The sequence below is a fragment of the Mus caroli genome, unplaced genomic scaffold (genome assembly GCF_978045245.1).
Source record: "Mus caroli unplaced genomic scaffold, Mus_caroli_1 scaffold_14, whole genome shotgun sequence".
In the NCBI taxonomy this organism is placed as follows: domain Eukaryota; kingdom Metazoa; phylum Chordata; class Mammalia; order Rodentia; family Muridae; genus Mus; species Mus caroli.
This window is the reverse complement of record NW_028227269.1, coordinates 71,108,989-71,127,763: the sequence shown is the minus strand read 5'-3', so window position 1 is coordinate 71,127,763 and position 18,775 is coordinate 71,108,989.

The window sequence follows — 18,775 nt, the reverse complement described above, 5'->3', positions numbered from 1 at the left end:
TATGTGAAAAATACTATCGTCCTCAGTCATCAGAGAACTGCAAGTAAAAACCACTTTGAGATTCCACCTACTCCAGCCAGAAAGCAAACAACAAGTGCTGGCTGTCTTGGTCAGGGTTTCTATTCCTGAACAAACATCATGGCCAAGAAGCAAGTGGGGAGGAAAGGGTTTATTCAGCTTACACTTCCACGTTGCTGTTCATCACCAAAGGAAGTCAGGACTGGAACTCAAGCAGGTCAGGAAGCAGGAGCTGATGCAGAGGCCATGGAGGGATATTTCTTACTGGCTTGCTCGCTTTGCCTTGCTCAGCTTGCTTTCTTATAGCACCCAAGGCTACCAGTCCAGGGATGGTACCACCCTCAATGAGCCCTTCCCCCCTCGATCACTAATTGAGAAAGTGCCTTATAGCTGGATCTCGTGGAGGCATTTCCTCAACTGAAACTTCTTTCTCTGTGATAACTCTAGCGTGTGTCAAGTTGACACACAAAACCAGCCAGTACACTGGCACAGATATCAGTGGAGCAGAGCCGTATACCCTGCAGGTGGGACAGAAACTAATCCAAGCTCCGTAAAAATCAGTGTGGAGAAACGAAACCAACACAGGACCCAGCTGCACCTCTCCTGGGTAGATGCTCAAGACAACCTATCACAAGGACACTCGCACATGAGTGCTTATTGCAGATGATTCACAATACCTGAGGATTAGAACTGACACAGGTGCCCAACAACTGAAGACTGGCTGAGTAGTGACATGGAGTGTATGTCCACAATGGATTCCATTTTCACCCATAAAGAAGAGTAAAGTCATTGTTCATAGGAAAATGGATGCAATTGGAGGCAATCATGTGCTGTTAAGCCAGACTTCAGAAAGACAGACATTCTGTTTTCCCTCATATGTGGTTCCTACAACTTCTTCCATCACATAAAATCACATATACATATATTAAATGAAAATAGATGTGAAAATGTCTAGGGAAATAAGGATAATAAGAGGGGGTAGCAGGGGAAAGAGGGAGGAAGAAGGAATGGGGGAGAAATATGCACAACGTGTAGTATATAGCTGTAAGGATTTTAAAAAAGATGACCCTAGTTATTGATGAAGAACAGATATGAAGCCAGGCGTGGTGGTGCAAACCTTTAGTCCCAGCACTTGGAGAGAGGAGTAGCCAGATCTCTTGATTGAGACTAGCCTGGTCTACTTAGAGAGTTCCAGGTCAGCAAGAGCTACACACACACACACACACACACACACACACACACACACACACGAGAGAGAGAGAGAGAGAGAGAGAGAGAGAGAGAGAGATCCTTGCTCCATGAGTCAGAATGGAAAGGGAGTCAGAATGAAAAGTGGAACCTTGAGTCCAGTGAGATCAGAGCAGAGATTCAGTGGGGAAGTGACGTCAGATAAGACCAGGAAGTAGCCAGGTGGTGATGGCATAGGCAGGCAGATTTCTGAGTTCGAGGCAGCCTGGTCTACAAAGTGAGTTTCAGGACAGCCAGGGCTATACAGAGAAACCCTGTCTTGAAAAAAACAAAACAAAACAAAACAAAACAAAACACCACCAGGAAGTAATAAATAGAGGGTGGGAAGAAGGCTCAGTGGACAAAGAACTTGCCTTCAAATGTGAGGCTCAGACCTGTGTTTGGATCCCTAGTGCACAATTAAAGGTAAGTGGGCATGGTGACCTCCCTGTAATAGCTCTCTAGCCATGGAGATGGCGTGGCAGGAGGGGGAGGCAATTTGGCTAAATAGAGTAGCTGAACTGGTGAGCTCCTGGTTCAGTGGAAAAGTCTGCCTCAGGAAATAAGTGGAGAGCAATAGAGGAAGACACTCAATACGGCAAGCCCTGACCTCCACACATATCTGCACACATATTTATACATATGTGTGTACATATGTATAAACATATGTACCATGATTCCAAAGGCTTTACACAAATTAATTCTTTCAATCAACACACAATCCTATGCATAAGGTACTATAATTGTCTCTGTTTTTCAGGAGACACTGGGTGTCTTAGTCAGGGTTTCTATTCCTGCACAAACATCATGACCAAGAAGCAAGTTGGGGAGGAAAGGGTTTATTCAGCTTATACTTCCATACTGCTGTTCATCACCCCAGGAAGTCAGGACTGGAACTCAAGCAGGTCAGAAAGCAGGAGCTGATGCAGAGGCCATGGAGGGATGTTTCTTTACTGGTTTGCCTCGCCTGGCTTCCTCAGCCTACTCTCTTATAGAACCCAAGACTACCAGCCCAGGGATGGTCCCACCCACAAGGGACCTTTCCCCCTTGATCACTAATTGAGAAAATGCCTTACAGTTGGATCTCATGGAGGCATTTCCTCAACTGAAGCTCCTTTCTCTGTGATAACTCCAGCTGTGTCAAGTTGACACAAAAATAGCCAGTACACTGGGTAAGTTAAGGTGCAATTCAGGTGACTTGCCCAGATCACCCAGCCAACAGTTGACAGAGCTGAAGCCATCTTTGCTGGATGGTCCTCCGAGTCATAGCTGGGAAAGAGGCTCCCAAAAGCAATCTCTTATTTTAAAGATTTATTTTAATTTTATGAGTATGAGTATTTTGCATGCACATATGTCTGGGCACCATGTCCATAACTGTTTCCTACAGAGGTCAGGAGAGGGCATAAGATTCCCTGGAACTGGTGTTACAGATGGTTGTGAGCCCCTGTGTGGATGCTGGGAACTGAATCTGTGTTCTCTTGAAGAGCAACTACTGATCTAAGCCACTAAGCAACCTCTCCAGTCCCAAATGGTAGCATATTTTTGACAGTGGCACCTCTAGTCAGAAGGGATCAAAGTGCAGGCGTGGATGATACAGGTTTGCCTGTTGTGAGGAGAAATTCTGCTCATAGGCTAGAACATTTGCATGCTTGGCCGTTAAGTAGTGGTACTACTTGAGAGGGATTAGGAGGTGTGGCTTTGTTGGGGTGGGTGTGGCTTTGTTGGGGTGGGTGTGGCTTTGTTGGAGTGAGTGTGGCCTTGTTGGAGGAAATGTATCACTGGGGTGGGCTTTGAGGTCTTCAAATGCTTAAGATGGACCCAGGATATTTCTCTTCTTGCTGCCTACAGGATCCTGATGTAAAATTCTTGGCTCCTCTTCAACACCAGGCCTGCCTACAGGCCACCATGCTGATAATGGACTAAACCTCAGAACTGTAAGCCAGCCCCAGTTAAATGCTTGCCTTTATGAGAGTTGCTGAGACATGGTGTCTCTTGGCAGCAATAGAACACTGACTTAAGATGCCTGGATTGGAGGAACTTCCCAGTTCTGTGACCGCCTGGGGCAGCTCCACAGGAGTCTGTCTGTTCGGCTCCATTCTCTTTCTCTCTGCTCTAGAGAGCTGCCTGAGCAGGGAGCCAACAGCTGGGGGGTGGGGCGGGGGGGCTCCCTCCCTGGCCTAGGGGCAGGCCTCCCTCTCTTTTTCACCGGGAAGGAAGGAAAATCTTAGCTCTTGCTGGAGGCTGCCTACTCACCCTAATTTCCCAGGACTCTGAGGACATCCATCAGGGACAGTTTGGAAGGGTGGAGGGGGATTTGTTGGGAACATTTTTGGAAATGACAAAACAGGTTCTGAGCTATAAATAAGCGTAAGGAGGTGTCTAGTCCCTTTTAGAACACTGATTGTGTAATGCGGTTTCCCCAGGAACTTGATGCTCATGCCACTTCTGTGGCCACAAGAACCTTTCCACTCTGTATCCCCATAGGGTTGTGGCTTGTACAGATGAGGGCAGGAAAAGCTTAGGAGTGGTGCGCATGAGCTCTATTTTGGGCACTTGGAAATGAATATTAGAAACTAGTAGGGGTGTGAGTGTGGGCTTCAAGGTGAGGACAGCTCTGGCAGCTTAGCCGGGGACACACTAGAGTAGGTGGCAGAAAAAGAAGAGATCACTAGAGCATGTAACAGGTAGATGGGCAGGAGATAAGGGTTCCATCAGTTTCAGGTGTTCCCACATTCAAAGGTGAAGAAAGAGAGCCAGCAATGGAGGCCTGTGATGATTTGACTATGTAGCTGTAACACTTCAACTCTCCAGTTAGAAAGTTCTAGCCAGCCAATCAGTCTTGCAGTAGCATCTTTGACTTAGGTATGATATATATATCTATGAGAAAATACACACACACACACACACACACACACACACACACACACGTTTGACCTAAGAATTTTAGGTTACAACAAGAATAGTCAGTTATAAGAGTAGAAGATAGGCCATAGAACGGAGAAAAATCTTAGAAGCCAGAGACTTCTCTGCAGCCAAGTCTCTCCCTTCATTTGACTTTCATCAGTTCCTGCTTTTTACATTGTGCCCTTGCTCTCTAATATGTACCCCCTTCTTTCCTCTTTCCTCCCTCCCTCCCTTCTCTTCCCTCCCTCCTTCTCTTCCTTCCTTCTTTCTTACCTTCCCTCCTCATTGTCTCGGAGACAGGATCTTAACTTTGAACCTTGAACTTTTGATCCTCCTTCTCTAGTGCTGAGATTACAGCCACCACACCAGACTGGAATGTATCTCTTTATAGGACTGTTCAGCCCCAAACTGCTTCCAGTCTATCTTCCCAAAGAAAAGAGACACTTTTCCCCAACACTAGCAAGTTCAGGTGAGTAACTGGAAAGAGTTAGCTATCCTCAGTCTCTGAACTTCAACTAGGCCTGTGGGGAGGAGGGATTCTCTTAATGGCCAGTTCTAGATTCATAATCTCTTCTCTATACGTATCATTTTGCTTTAATTTATTAGTGTTGTTGGTAGCGGTGCTAATGTGTGTGTGTGTGTGTGTATGTATGTATGTGTGTGTTGTGTCCGGCCAGGGGTTCACATGTCTGAGTTCTGTTCTGGGAAGGCATTTTGGAATCTGGAAGAGAAGAGGGAGCTAGGTGGCGCAAGAGAAATATGAAACCAAGATAGTCATTCTGATCAAGGTTCAAATTTAATGTCAGCAAACACGCTTTATAAAGAAGAGGGGAGGCCCATCTCTAGCCATGCAAAGTTTCTTTGATAGGTCAGCCTTTTAGTGGGAACTTGCGAAGATAACAGTTCGGTGCTAACTCTGGAAAATTTTGGAAGAGAACCAGTTGGGCCTCAGGCAGGTAGTGGCACATCAAAGGAGCAGCACAGCAGGTGGCTCCACTTAAGCAGGAGGATGGTCATAGCCAGCCTTGCTAGGCTGGAAGGAGGTAACGTGTGTGTGTGTGTGTGTGTGTGTGTGTGTGTGTGTGTGTGTGTGTGTGTGTTAGTTCAAACCTAGTTTGAGTCCCATGGAAGGAATCCACATGAAGGACAGAGAATAATTTTGTGCACCTGGTTCTTCGGATCCACTTACTCGGGTTCTGAGGATCAAGCTGAGAATGCCGGATCTCTGTAGTAAGTGCCTTAACTCACGAGCCACTCTGCCAGTCCTTTGTTTTGTTGCAATACCGGATCTCTATGTGCAATCCAAGCTGGCCTTAGGCTCCTGCAGAGTGCTAGAATTTCAGATGTGAGACACCATACCTTGTCACACATCCTTCTTAAAATGTCTGAGTCCAGATGACATGACATTGTCATCTACAAAGTTCATACTCAAGAAATGCCCAATGGAGTTATAAAAACAAAAACGAAACTGCCACGCACTCTGGTCCAGTCAGTTTGACAGGCTGAGAGGCCTGGAAGGCCTATCACTCATGAGACAGAGAGTTTCATGGAAACTCACCTCCTGGAGTCTGGCGTCCTCTCTAACCCATACATTAATATTCCACTCCCGAGTTAGTGTGGTGTATGGATCCATGTGCTCTCTTTTAGTATTATCCTATTATAAGTGCCTTTTAAGATTGAATTCTGACATAGCTAAGCCTTCACCAGTGTTCCAATGTCCTAGAAAGTCCTTGAGCTGACCATGGGCTTGGAATTCAGGAAGAATGTTGCCTATTAAGTGACATTCAGAATTGCCTCTGGTATTACACTATCACTTTGAATAAAAACTAAGTCACTGCCCTACACAGGAATTTACCATCTTCTAGGAAGAAGGAAGTTTGAGACCTAAAGAGGAACCAGAATATATACTTAGAACTATAGATAGCTGAGTTACACCTATACACACACACACACACACACACACGTATTTACAATGGCCTAAGGGAAAGGTGGACTATACAATAGACTAAAATAGGAACTATGGCAAGGGCTCGAAGCCCTTGACCCTGGATTCTAAGATTAAGTGAATCTTAGGTGGAGCTCTTGTTGATCCCAGTTGTTAACAATGAATTCTATCCCAGGTGGTTCCTGTTAGACCTTCTGTGTTTGCATTCCTCTGTTTTGTCTAAGAATCCAGTAACCTCTTTGTACCTTGCTGGTGTGTCACCCAACTTTCCTATTTTCTTCTGTATAAAAAGTTTGATGCTCAATTTGACAAATTACATTCAGATTCTACACAACCTCTCCTGTGTGCATCTGTCTGTCATTTCATCTGACGCTTTGCCCACCTGCCCCAGAGACCCCTTCCACACAGACAAAGGGATCCAGAGGGTCTGCGGCACGAAACAAAAAACTCAAAGCCCTCTTAAATGTTTGTGATTTTGCATTGGCCGGGTTTGTAGGGCATGCTCTGTGCCAAGGTTGCAACTCCAGATTGTGCAAACAGGAGTCATTTCCAAGTGGCCTGCACTTTCTTTCCCCTGTCATTTCTTTTTTCCTCCTTATAAATTGTGTTTTGTCTTTCTAATTAGGTAGAATCTTCTCTCTGATGTGTGTGAGTGATTTTCCAACAGGCGGACACCTCCAGGTTAGGTTTAACATATGAAAGTGTGTGTGTGTGGCTCTTCAATTCCTGGCAGAGAATGAAAGGGAAAGACAAAGGTATTAACTGGGCTTAAGATCATGGGTAGTCAAGCAAGGTGTTTGTGGATTTGTGGTTCCTCTATAGTGTGATCAATGAAGTGATCCACTTATAGCTGGCTTTTTTTGTGTGTGTTAAACACAGGAGGCTGACATTTAACAATTATGTGAATAGTGTATATTGATTTTATAAGTTAAAGGATTTCACTGTGACCTTTCCATACGTACAGATAACAAACTTGCGTCCTGTTTGCCCAGGTGAGCAACTTGGGGATGATTTACCTTGCATATGGTTTCAAAAAGTTAAGTCTAAGACTGAACACCACAGCAGCTCTTTCTCACCGGGGTTTTATCTAATAAACAGAGCATGTTTGTGGTGGGGCTGGGGGATGTCCTTGGAGTACAGATAGGAGAGTCGAGGACTCCGTAGGTCTGCATTGGGCTCTAGTTTGTGTGCTGGATGCTTTTGGACTCTTTCCTCACTTCACTAGTTTACTTCCACTCTTAGTGTTGGGAGCTATTGAGACAACTCTTGATCTCTAAATTGGGCCTCTCCCCCTGAGAAGAAAAAGGGGTCAAAAGCGGGACCGACACACCAATTCCGAGAATGTTCCAGCCCTACCGATTCCGAGAATGTTCCAGCCCTAAGCCATCGCGGATGTCCTGACCACACCCTGATACCACCAAGTTCCTGCTTCCCAGTGTAGCTGCCAAAAGAAAGAATTTCTATTGCCCCCCTCCCATAAGTACTTCTCCTTTTGCTTGTATTGCCCTACCCCTCCCACTGATAAGTATCTGTACTTCCCCTTTTGCTTGTGCATTTAAGCCTTGGGTCTTTCTCAAAATACGGGGCTTTGATACATTCCAGAACCGTTTCCGTGTCGTTATTCGTACAAGGCCCTCGTCTCTCTCTACCCCCCATTTGGTTCTTAGGAGGAGGTCCCCTCGTGACCCTCGAATAACTGGACCTGCTGGATGGGTCATCTTAGAGCTTTTTCTTTCTCAACAAGATGACTCTATAGTCATGTGTCCCTGGTGCAGTGTTGTGCTGTGGGACACTAGCCTGGCATGAAATTCCACCTCGGTTTCAGTCTCTGCTTCTCTGACATCCATGGCTAACTTTATAGGCATGACTTCTCATTCTCCCTTTTCCTGGCAGATGCTGGAGCTCTCAGCTCTCCTGTGCTGCTGTTTTCTCCTCAGATTTGGTTGTCCTCAAGTTTCCTTCTGGGTTTGTTTTTAAAATTCTTTTATTAATGAGGACAGGATGCACAAACACACAGATACAAATGAGTAGCCCCATTTTCCTTGGTAAGGTAGGCCCATTGATGGAAACTTTATTCAAAGCATTGATAGCACTCAGGACAGGCTGACTTATTAAACACTCTAATTCTGCCAGCCTGTTGAATGGAGAAGTTCAAGGAGGCTTAGCTCGCAGGGGAAGTGGGAGCTGGGTTTGTTTGCTATGCCTTGTTTGCTTTGTCCACACTGAGCTCTAAGCATGGCAGATGCTCCTCACAAAACGCCAGGACTTTTCTCAAGGAGTATTTGTTGTTGTTGGGCTTTTGGTCTTGGAGTTGTCTGTTTGTTTGTTTTTGGGTTTGTGTTGTTTTGGTGTTTTGTGACAGGGTTTCTCTGTGTAGCCCCGGCTGTCCAGAAATTCAATTTGTAGCTGGCTTTGAACTCACAGTGATCTGCTTGCCTCTGCAGGTGATCATAATCAACCTTGAAAGCAACAGAGAACAAACAGTGTCAGACTGGTTCTTGTCAGAGGCAAGTGTGAAGAGAGAAAGATTAGGGACATGACTGGGTTGATCAGCCCAACAAATAGACCTTTCTAGACAAGGGTGGGAGAGTTTTCAGTGGGCTCAGAAAGCGAGGAACAGCGAGGAGGAGCGAGAGCTGTTTGGGAAACCTTAGTTACTAAAATGAAGTCTTAAAAACTCTTCACAAACACTAAGACAAAAGGGAAGCTAGTTAGCAAAACGGGATGCCTCAGTCAGCCCTGGGGAAAGATGCCCTGGGGGAGGGATGCCCTAGGGAGAGAGAGGCCCAGGAGGAGGGATGCCCTGGGGGGAGGGATGACCTGGCCTTCTCTCATGTTTGTTCTTAATTTTTGAGAGAGGGTATCACCCTGTAGCCCAGACTGACTTTAGACTTTCCAGAATCCTCTTGCCTTGAAAGAAAATAAAACTTGAGACCTGTGATTCATGTAATTTATGTCAAATAGCCCAAAGAGTTGTTTGTGAGCTTTGAAACCTGGGGCTGAGAACATAGCAGAACAGGCCAGGACAGGCCCGGGCAGGCCCATCGTTAAGACATTCCTGAGGCTGCTTAGCCATAAAGATAAAGAGAATGACATGTCCATGTCCGGACTGGCCTGGGGCCTCCCTATCTGCTGCCCTTCTGACCTAAGTTAAATATTAACCAGATGCTCTGCTGTTACTTTGATCTGCATGTACAGTCTGCTGATGTTTAAATGGACCAATCATGTGAAACCACGCCAATTCCTCCCCCAGCCCCAGATCCCCTTCTATAAAAACCCGTAGCTTTCAAGCCTCGTGGTTGAATCCACTGTCTCCTGCATGAGATACGTTTTGACCCGGAGCTCCGTCATTAAACTACCTCGTGGATTTACATCAAGACGGTCTGTTCGTGATTTTTGGGTGCACGCAGAATCGGGAACAGAGTGGGGGTCTCCCCACTAGGTTCTTTCATTCTCAGTCTAACATGCTTGTATTATAAGTGTGAGCCACCATAGCCCATTTTCCCGAATACGGTCACAACAAGTATTTTGTTAATTTGTTGGGTTTTGCTGCCTTTAAGGAAAGTTCGTATTTGTAACTGGCACCTTCAGCTTCACCAGCTTGGGACAAGTAATACTTTTGGAGTCAAGGACTTGACATGACGCACACATAAAACTCCGGCTCTGGAGAGCAGGCGCAGGGAAGAGAAGGAAGTTCCATGTTCTAGGCATGTGTCTATACTCGGCCTTTCAGGACAGCAATTTCTCTCGTTAATCAAAGTCATCCACTACCTGGCCATTCTTGATGTAACTTAAAATCTTATCTGAGGCAAAGGACTGAGCTAAGCAGGCACCCACAAGAGGACGGCAGCCAGTCAGATGCAGCTGTTCATCAAACACAGGCAATCGGATCTCCCCAATCTCATACTGCAGTAAAGTTGTAGTTAGTCTTTGTGGAGGAAAACCTTTGACATCAGAACGTACACTTTATTACAGAAATTAGATCCTTCCACATTGCCTTTTTCTGATGCTGGGGGCTGAACTTAGGGCCTTCAACTGTGTATGTGCTCTACCACTGAGCTACACGTCCAGTCTTCCAGAAAGTAGAGAGACCGAAGCTTGAAATCTTTTTTTTTTTTTTTTGCCTCATCAAGACTGAGGACTTTCCTGTCTAAATGTGAGCTGCTCATCTTGTGCTCTAAGTATGTTCCTAGGAGGCTTGCTGGGTCAAAAGTCTCTCGTTTTTTAAATTCTTGAAAACAAGGATCTTGCTACTCTCCAGGTGTTTAGCAAAAAAGCAATGGAGTGTTTGTAGCTGAAATGAATCAAGAGTAGTATTTATGGCAGGGCTAGGAGAGTCAACAAGACCATGGTGTGAAGGACGTTCTCTGTATTTATTGTGCTGTGTGGCAGGTGACAAAGGCACGGAGAAGGGCTTTGTGGTTGCTAAGTAGATACTAATTAAGTTTGTGTTGTCAGAATCATGCGGTAAGGTGACACGGTGTCAGGTTTTTTTCCTCTTCTGCTGTTGAAAGGTTTCCGTCCCAACACAGAAGGCTGTTTGCCTTGAATTTTGGAGTCTGGAACAATAGTTACATTCAGTCAACAATCAACAATAGTTCAATGCAATCCTGATTTCCGGAAGAAGTGGCACAAGAGGGAAGAAAGCTGTTGCCACCCTTTCAAAGGGGAACAGGTGAGAGAGCAGCAGTGAGTGGGTCTCTCATCATTGTGTAACTTTCCTGTTCAGAGAGGAAATGATGTTTTGTGTGGATGTAGCTAGTGCTTGGAATTTGCCCCTTTAGTTATTTAAATTTTACATTTAAGTGGTTAAAATTCTGCCAGCTTGAGATGGTCATGGTGGCACATACCTGTAATCCAGTACTCAGAATGCAGAGGCAAGAGGATCAGAACTTTGAGGCCAACCTGGGCTCCGTAGTGAGTGCCAGGCCAGCCGAGTGTGTTTGTTAAAACTACAACTGCACAGCTAAGGACCGCTGCTTCCTGAGAGCCAGCCTGTTCTTGCTCTGTTATGAGCACACAGGTCTCAGGAGAGTCCCCACATCTGCTTGCCTGTCCTTCATGTCTTCAACACTTTCTTCCCAGGTTCTGCGGTGATATCTGCACTGGAATTGACATGCAATCCTGGTGCTGGCTGTTTTCAGTGTCATTACCACAGACCCCGGAGTCCAAGCCTCCTGTTGTCTATTCTTTCTCACTGCTGAACAGAAGAAATGAGGAGAGTTTTGTGTCTCAAAGTTATGAGCAATAGATATGTTACCTAATGATGATTGAAATGGACTCTCTAAATAGATGACTGGCCTCAGTGGTAGAGAACTTGCCTAGAATTTTTGAGGCCCTGGGTTTGAACTTAAGCGTGCACACACACACACACACACACACACACACACACACAGAAGAGGTGGGGAGGGCATAACTGGATTCCAACATGAATTACTGAATAATGCTATTGTTCAAGTGAAAAATAATTTCTGAAGTTGACATTGGTTTGTGTTTTCCTTCTCTAATGCCCAAACTGTCATGTGGTTTTATTGCCGTTTTTTTTTTTTTTTTTTTTTTTTTTAACTAGTCAAGATCTTCCAAGGAACAAAAACACATACATATTTATGAGTGATGGTAAAGAATTGGTTCACATGGCTTTCAAGTGCAGTAGGCCTGACGTCCCTAGCACACAGGCAGCTGGAATTCAGGGGAGAGGTGAGGTAACTGGAACCCAAGGGCAGTCTGGAAGCAAGATCTTCCTAGCCTTCCGCTGTTTTCTCATAATGCTTCAACTGATTGAACTCCCCACATTATGGGGGGTAGGTATGTGCTTTATTGAAAGTCTACTGATTTAAATGTTAAATAAATCTTAAAATACCTCACAGTAACATCTAGACTAACATTTTAACAAAATTTGGATGTCATGGTCTGGCCAAGTCAGAACATATATTTAATTAATTTGAAACTCGGGAGTTTTTGCCTTTTTTGTTTCATTTCAGGCTCTCACCGCGGAGCACTGCTTGTGCTGGGACTCACTATGGAGACCACACTGGCTTCAAACTCAGAGAGATCACCTGCCTCAAACTCAGAATTTTGGAACACTTAGTTGAACACAATAACTGCACATGTTGGTTTGGAGGAAGCACTCATAACCAGGATGATTCATAATCATCATATTAAAAGATCCACTTTGGGGCCCTGAGGAGACGGCTCAGCACATAATGGCGCCTGATGGTAGGATTTTGATCCTTGAGACCCACGAAGTAGAAAAGGAGTCTGACTTCCAAAAATTGTTCTCTGAACTCCACACATGCACACTTATGGCCACATACATACATGTAGACACACACATACAAGATAAATAGATTTTATTAAAACTTTTTTTTTCTTTGTGTGCATGAATGTTTTGTCTGAAAGTATGTTTGTGCACCATGTGAGTGCCTGATGTCCTCGGAGGTCAGAGATGGGAAATGGATCCCCTGGGACAAGAGTTACCAACAGATGTGAGTTGCCATGTGGGTGTGGAAATTGAGCCCAGGTTCTCTGCAAGAGCAGCAAGTGCCCTTAACAGCAGAGCCACCTCTCCAGCTCCAGTACGGAAAAACACTCTAAAGCTCTGCCTTGGCACTTTGACACTCAGCACCCACCCGGGTCTAATCCCTAGGGGTGGGCAGGAAGAGATCATAGCTTCCTGCCAGTCTCCCAAACCCAATGTCCCAATCTCTGATCCCTCATCCCCACAGCTTGGGGTTGTGACCCATCAGAACACTAGATCCACTGACTAGATCCACTGCAGTCCTGTCCTTTTACAGAAGGGGAAACATTTGGGTTAAGATTCATCATGAGACTCTGTGTGGTATTTTAAGACATCTTATTACAAAAGTAATGTGCTACAAAATAAAAATAAAATTCACATGGCCCAGGTGATACGTCAATTAGAGCAATTCTTGACCAATATTATTCCAAATGGCAGTCCAAAAGTTTAGCTAACTGACATGCACCTTGAACTATACCACAGCAATTTCTGATTAACACTAGTTCAAATATTTCCTGCATAGATCACTCCAAAGATGCAAAATATAGACCTTTGTAAACCTTTTCTCCCTGCAATGAAAAAAGTGACAATTCAGCTAGGCGTGGTGGCGCACGCCTTTAATCCCAGCACTTGGGAGGCAGAGGCAGGCGGATTTCTGAGTTCGAGGCCAGCCTGGTCTACAGAGTGAGTTCCAGGACAGCCAGGGCTACACAGAGAAACCCTGTCTGGGTGGGGGTGGGGGGAGAGAAAAAGAAAAAGAAAAAAGTGACAATTTATAAAAACAATACCAACAAACACAGAAGAAAGAACAGAGCAATTAGTGTGCACAGAGGCCTTTTTACATTCAAATGCTGTCAAATGATAATGGCATCGGTGGCAGGGGAAACACTAACCTGAGTGTTTTTAGCTCAGGAGCTTAGCAACAATTGCCTTCTAGCCCAGTTATTTTTATGTTCTGATAACGCTGGGCCATGATAGCCAACTTTTGGCCAAATATGAGTATCATTTGTAATGTTTTTCTAAATATAAGCGGCCCGTCCACGAGGGCAACCCAGTTCAACTGCTGGCTTACTTTGGTAAGCTTATCTTGAAAGACCCACAACGTGAGGACTCCCCCACGTTCTGACTCAGGAGAGGCGACACCCCAAAATCACCCACAAGAAACGATCTTGCTGCAACTGCAAGAGGATTTTTATTCGAGAGCGTTCTCGGGCCCATGGCCATACACCACGCAGGGGTAGAGGACCATGGCGCGCCGAGTAGCTGAGTAAGGGGATATTTAAAGGAAGAAACCACAATTCATGGAGGTGGGGAGGGCGTTGTTGGAAAATACCAAAAATACCAGTTAAGAGTCACAAGGAAGTATAAAGTCACAAGTGTCAGGTTATCTCTCAAGACAGTTTCTAAGAGCCCCTAACAATCTAAGAGCCCCTAAAGATAGCACATTTGCATTGCAGGTTCCAGTAATGGTCAGGGTGTCATTCTTTGAATTGAACCCAGGAAGCAGGTGGGTGGAGGAAGGAATGTCGCTATCTGTTTTATGACCAGTACCTGGAGCACTAAGCCACAAAGGCTACACTCCCAAGCCTGGGCCCAAAAGCCTCGAATTTTGTTTTTACTTTGCTATACTTTTTTAATACTTCTTCATTCCCCCCCTTTTTTTTTTTAATAGTTCTAATCTTAGAACTAGACACTATCTTTTCCCTGACATAGTTGATCCTTTAGGGCATGGTACTGTTGTCTCAAAACTAAAAGCCACACTGCATTAATTCTTGTTTTAATAAAGGTGACTTGTCTATTTAACACACATGGACCTATAATGAAAAGCAGAAGCAAAATCAAAAGGGGTCCCATAAAGGTAGATAGTAGGGTGGTCAAGAGTACAAGATAAGGGCCTTTCCACCCGAGTCTCAAGGTTTTCTGCGTGGAGACGTCTAGCAGGTCTTCTGGAGCAGGCCTTCTGGAGCTGCTTTTTCACTCGCTGTCTCACTCACTGGAGCACCTTGAGCCTAGAGAACAAAGGCTGGGAAAGCAGCATGTCAGCACTATGTACAGAGGCTATTTTTACCAGTGGAGGGGGCCCCCTATAGAGTAATTCATAAGGGGGTCAGTCTAAACTGTCCAGGGGTGTTTTTAACCCTGAAGAGCAAAGGGTAGGAGAGGAGAGCTATCCAATCATTAGCGCCAGTCTCCGCTGTCAATTTGGTAAGGGTCTCTTAATGGTTCTATTTATTCTCTCTACCTGTCCTGAGCTTTGGGGCCTGCATGTACAATGTAACTTTTAACTAATCTCTAATATCTTGGCCAGTCCCTGATTTACCTGGGCAACAAAGGCAGGTCCATTACCTCGGGAAGATTTCTTTTAGGATCTTTAGTCCTGGTAGGAAAAGCTTCTATCTATCTTGAAACGGTGTCTATAAACACTAACAAGTACTTGTTGCAATATCTAGCTGGCTTAATTTCTGTAAATTCTACCTCGTCATAGCACAGGCCTTGCATCTTTTGGCTATTTCTTCTGTCAAGTCAGAGAGTCCTGTAACATAGCAGTCAAAGGACCTAACCACACCTTTTAATTTCTTGGCCCCCAGGCGAGTCAAATACTGTCCATAACTTGATAGTGCTCAGGGGTGTATCTAAAGCTGGTCTCTCTGATGTCATAATAATCTTTAGGCTCCTTGACTGCCAGGATCATTGCTCCTTGAGTCACCTGTTTGGCAGTTAGATCTGCTATCTGATTTTCTTTAGCCACAGCATCTTAGGTCTTTTTCTGCAGATGTCAACAGCCCTCTTTGTCTGTATATTGCTCCGTACAGTGGCAAAAGCATACCTGCTGTCAGTGTAGACTTTTCTTTTGCCATTTATGGACCTTGTCTCAAAGTCACAAGTTCAGCTTTCTGGGCCGACGTCCCTTCAGGGAGGCTGCTGGCCTAGATCACTTGCTTTCTGTCCACCACCATACTGCTGTCCCCGCCTTCTGCTTACCTTTAACCTCGAGGCTACTGTCATCAGTGTACCAGCTCGAACCCTCAGGCCAAGGCTGATCTGATCCTTCAGATCATTTCAAGTACCAGTTTCTCAGCACAGTGATGAGTAGGTGCAGTCTCACGCAGTGGGACAGCAGGTGGAACGAAGCGAAGGTCACTCGTTCAGTCACAGGAGCGTTGGTAGTCATCCATCAGTCAGGGGGCTTTTGGATAATGCTTTCAAGAGCGTGGGATGCCATTACAGCTAGTTACTGTCCCAGAGTGAGCTTATCAGCATCCTTGACAAGCAGATTATGGCAGCAATAGCTTTCAGGCAAGAAAATCACCCGCTGGCAACAGGGTGTAACTTCTTGGATAGGTAAGCCACTGGCCTTTTTCAAAGTCCCAAAGTCTGAGAAAGGACTCCTCTGGTGACCCCTGATCTCTCTTCCACATAGAGACTTTCTGGTGATATGGGGTCCACAAAACATTTCCCCTTTCTTGGTTAGGGGGTACAACGGGCAGCTAAGGTCGCCAACCCAGGTGTCTAGAGTCTGTAGAAGCCAGCAGTACCCAAGAATTTTCTTACTTGCCTTGGTGTAGTTAGCCACTACTTCCCGTCTTGAAGGGTGTCTCTCAAATAAGTAACTTCAGTTTGACACAGCTGAGCCTTTTTAGCTGAGGCTCGGTCTTCAGTTGCCCAGGTTTCCTGTCTAGATTCTGTCTTTTTCTTTCTTTCCTATCACTGTGGCCAAGATTCTAGTCAAATTTCTCTCTTGTCTATGATCCCTCCTGTTTTCTCTTTCTTCTGCCTCCCGCCTCTCTCTCTCTCACACACACACACTTTCTCTGCCTCTTTCACTAGATTGCCTAACTGTCTCCCTCTTTTTTCTGAAGCTTCTTTCTGATATCGGGGGCCAACTGCCTTATGAAGGCCAACCAGGCCACTGAGGCCTTCTGGGCTTCTGAGGTAAGATTAAAGGGAGTGAACTGCCTGAAGGCTTCCATAAGTCTTTCAAGGAACATTGAGGGAGGTTCGATCGGCCCCTGCATTACCTCTTACCTTAGCCAAATTAGTGGGCCCATCTTGAGGCACCTTGGAGACCAGAGCCTGGCGTTAGATTTTCAAGCTCTCCTTACCTTCAGCCATGTCGCAGTCGCAACTGGGGCGAGTCAAAAGGAATCCCATGTCGATCTCATTTTGTAGCTGTGTAGACCGCCCATTGGCTCCCGGGCTATTTTTCTAGCCTCTAACAGAATTCTCTCTCGCTCTTCGGTTGTTAAGAGCATCTGCAACAGCTGTTGATAATCATCTCAAGTAGGCTGATGAGAAAACATAAGGAACTCTACCAACCCTGTGAGGCGTTGGGGATCCTGAGAAAGGGGGTGGTTAGTTTTCCAGTTATAAATACCAGCAGAGGAAAATGACCAGTACTGAAGGGTTTAAAGTTTGGGCGGGTCCACCAGAGTCCGCCCGGACTCTGTGCTCTGCAGTTCCATGTACCCGCAGCGGTCCGCCTCTTGACACCCCGAGGGGTTTAGGGTTCCCTTGGCAGCTGGGGTTGAGGCTGTGGATAAGGGGAAGGTTGTGGACTAGGCCACTCAGGAGGCTTCATAGATTTTGGAGGAGCCGAATTGGCTGGTGGCTGCGATTTGGGAGAAACCTTTAATTTCTCTTGTAACATAAGAGTAAAACCACAATTTTGAGTAGCAAAACCCAATTTTAACAGTGAAAACAATCTAGTTTTTTCTTTAAAAATGAACTCCAAAAACATTACTTGCTACAAATTTTGGTGGCCTGTTCCTGCACACAAACACAAGAAGGTGTAGCCGCCAATATTTCAAAAAGACACTACCCTAAATCTTATCTTTTATAAATCGGATTTCTAGGATAAGAATTACATAGAATATTACTCAATTTAGGCGTATCTTTAGAGACCTGTTCCCATGGGTTGTCTCATGCTGCATGTTGTAGTTCTAAATTACTCTAACCCAGAGTTACCAGTTTTAAGTCAACTTTTTGTTACCAATGTTACAAATTTTTAATCATAACTAATAACTTATGAGCCACTAATCTATAACCAAGACATATAAAAACATATTTATACTTTTGAAACTATTTAGAAACAAAAATGAAATGGCCGCATACATTTGCTCATTTAAACCAAACAAAATTCTTAATTTTTCTAGCTGTAATTTCAAGAGAGGAGCACCTTGTCACCTGATGAATCTAATTATCACAAGCACAGAGATTTTTGTAGAACTTGAGAAGCTGCTGGTCCTTATAAGAGCAGCGTTTATAATCAGCTCCTAGCAGGACTTCTCTAGCCACACTAGATTCCTAACTACAGGTGCAGGGCTCCAAAGACCAATTAATACTGTTTATTTTATTTTATTTTTTACCAAATTATCCCCAGATAGTCGGAGAGTACTGCTTTTCTCAAAACCCATTCTCTCACATCTCAGGTGTAAACTATCTCTAGTCAGGGTATAAAGCACCTATGAGAATTACCTTTGCTTTTCTAGATTTTCACATAGCTCTAAACACATACACAAAAACACATAAAACAGAAACCAACAGATCCAGACACATTCGACCCTTTCTTGTCCTCTACAAGCAGGCAAGAGAATTAGACGATTTTGGAGGGGGAAGCTTCCGCTTCAACAGAACTCGGTCCCTCTGACCGATCCGGAGACGGCCAGGCGTCCCTGGCTCTCCTTACCTCCCAGGGCGTCCCCCAGGGCCACAGCCTGTGGTCCTCCTAGCACGTCTGCCGACCACAGTCCTCCGGTCCTTACGGCCCAAAAGGACAGCTGCAAATACCGACCGCGCGCGCATTTCAGACCCCATCACCCCATCGTCTACAAACACCAGCATCCATTTCTACCTAGACGGCCAAAACCAGAGAAGCACACTTGTTCCTCACTCTGCCAGGTGTAAAACCAAGGCACGAGGTGGGACTCGAACCCACGATCTCGCAACCCGAAAACCAAGACACAAATTTAATAAACTCAGATGGATCCGAACTCAGACTTTGCCATGCTTCAGAAACATAGGACAAGACACAAACAACCCAACACAACAAGCACATGTTCCAATGTTCGTTTCAGAAAACAGACACTCAAAACAGAGACACCGGCCGGCACACACACAAGAGGGGATCCCCATACCTCCAAGTCGGTTCTCGGGTGTGAGGGGTG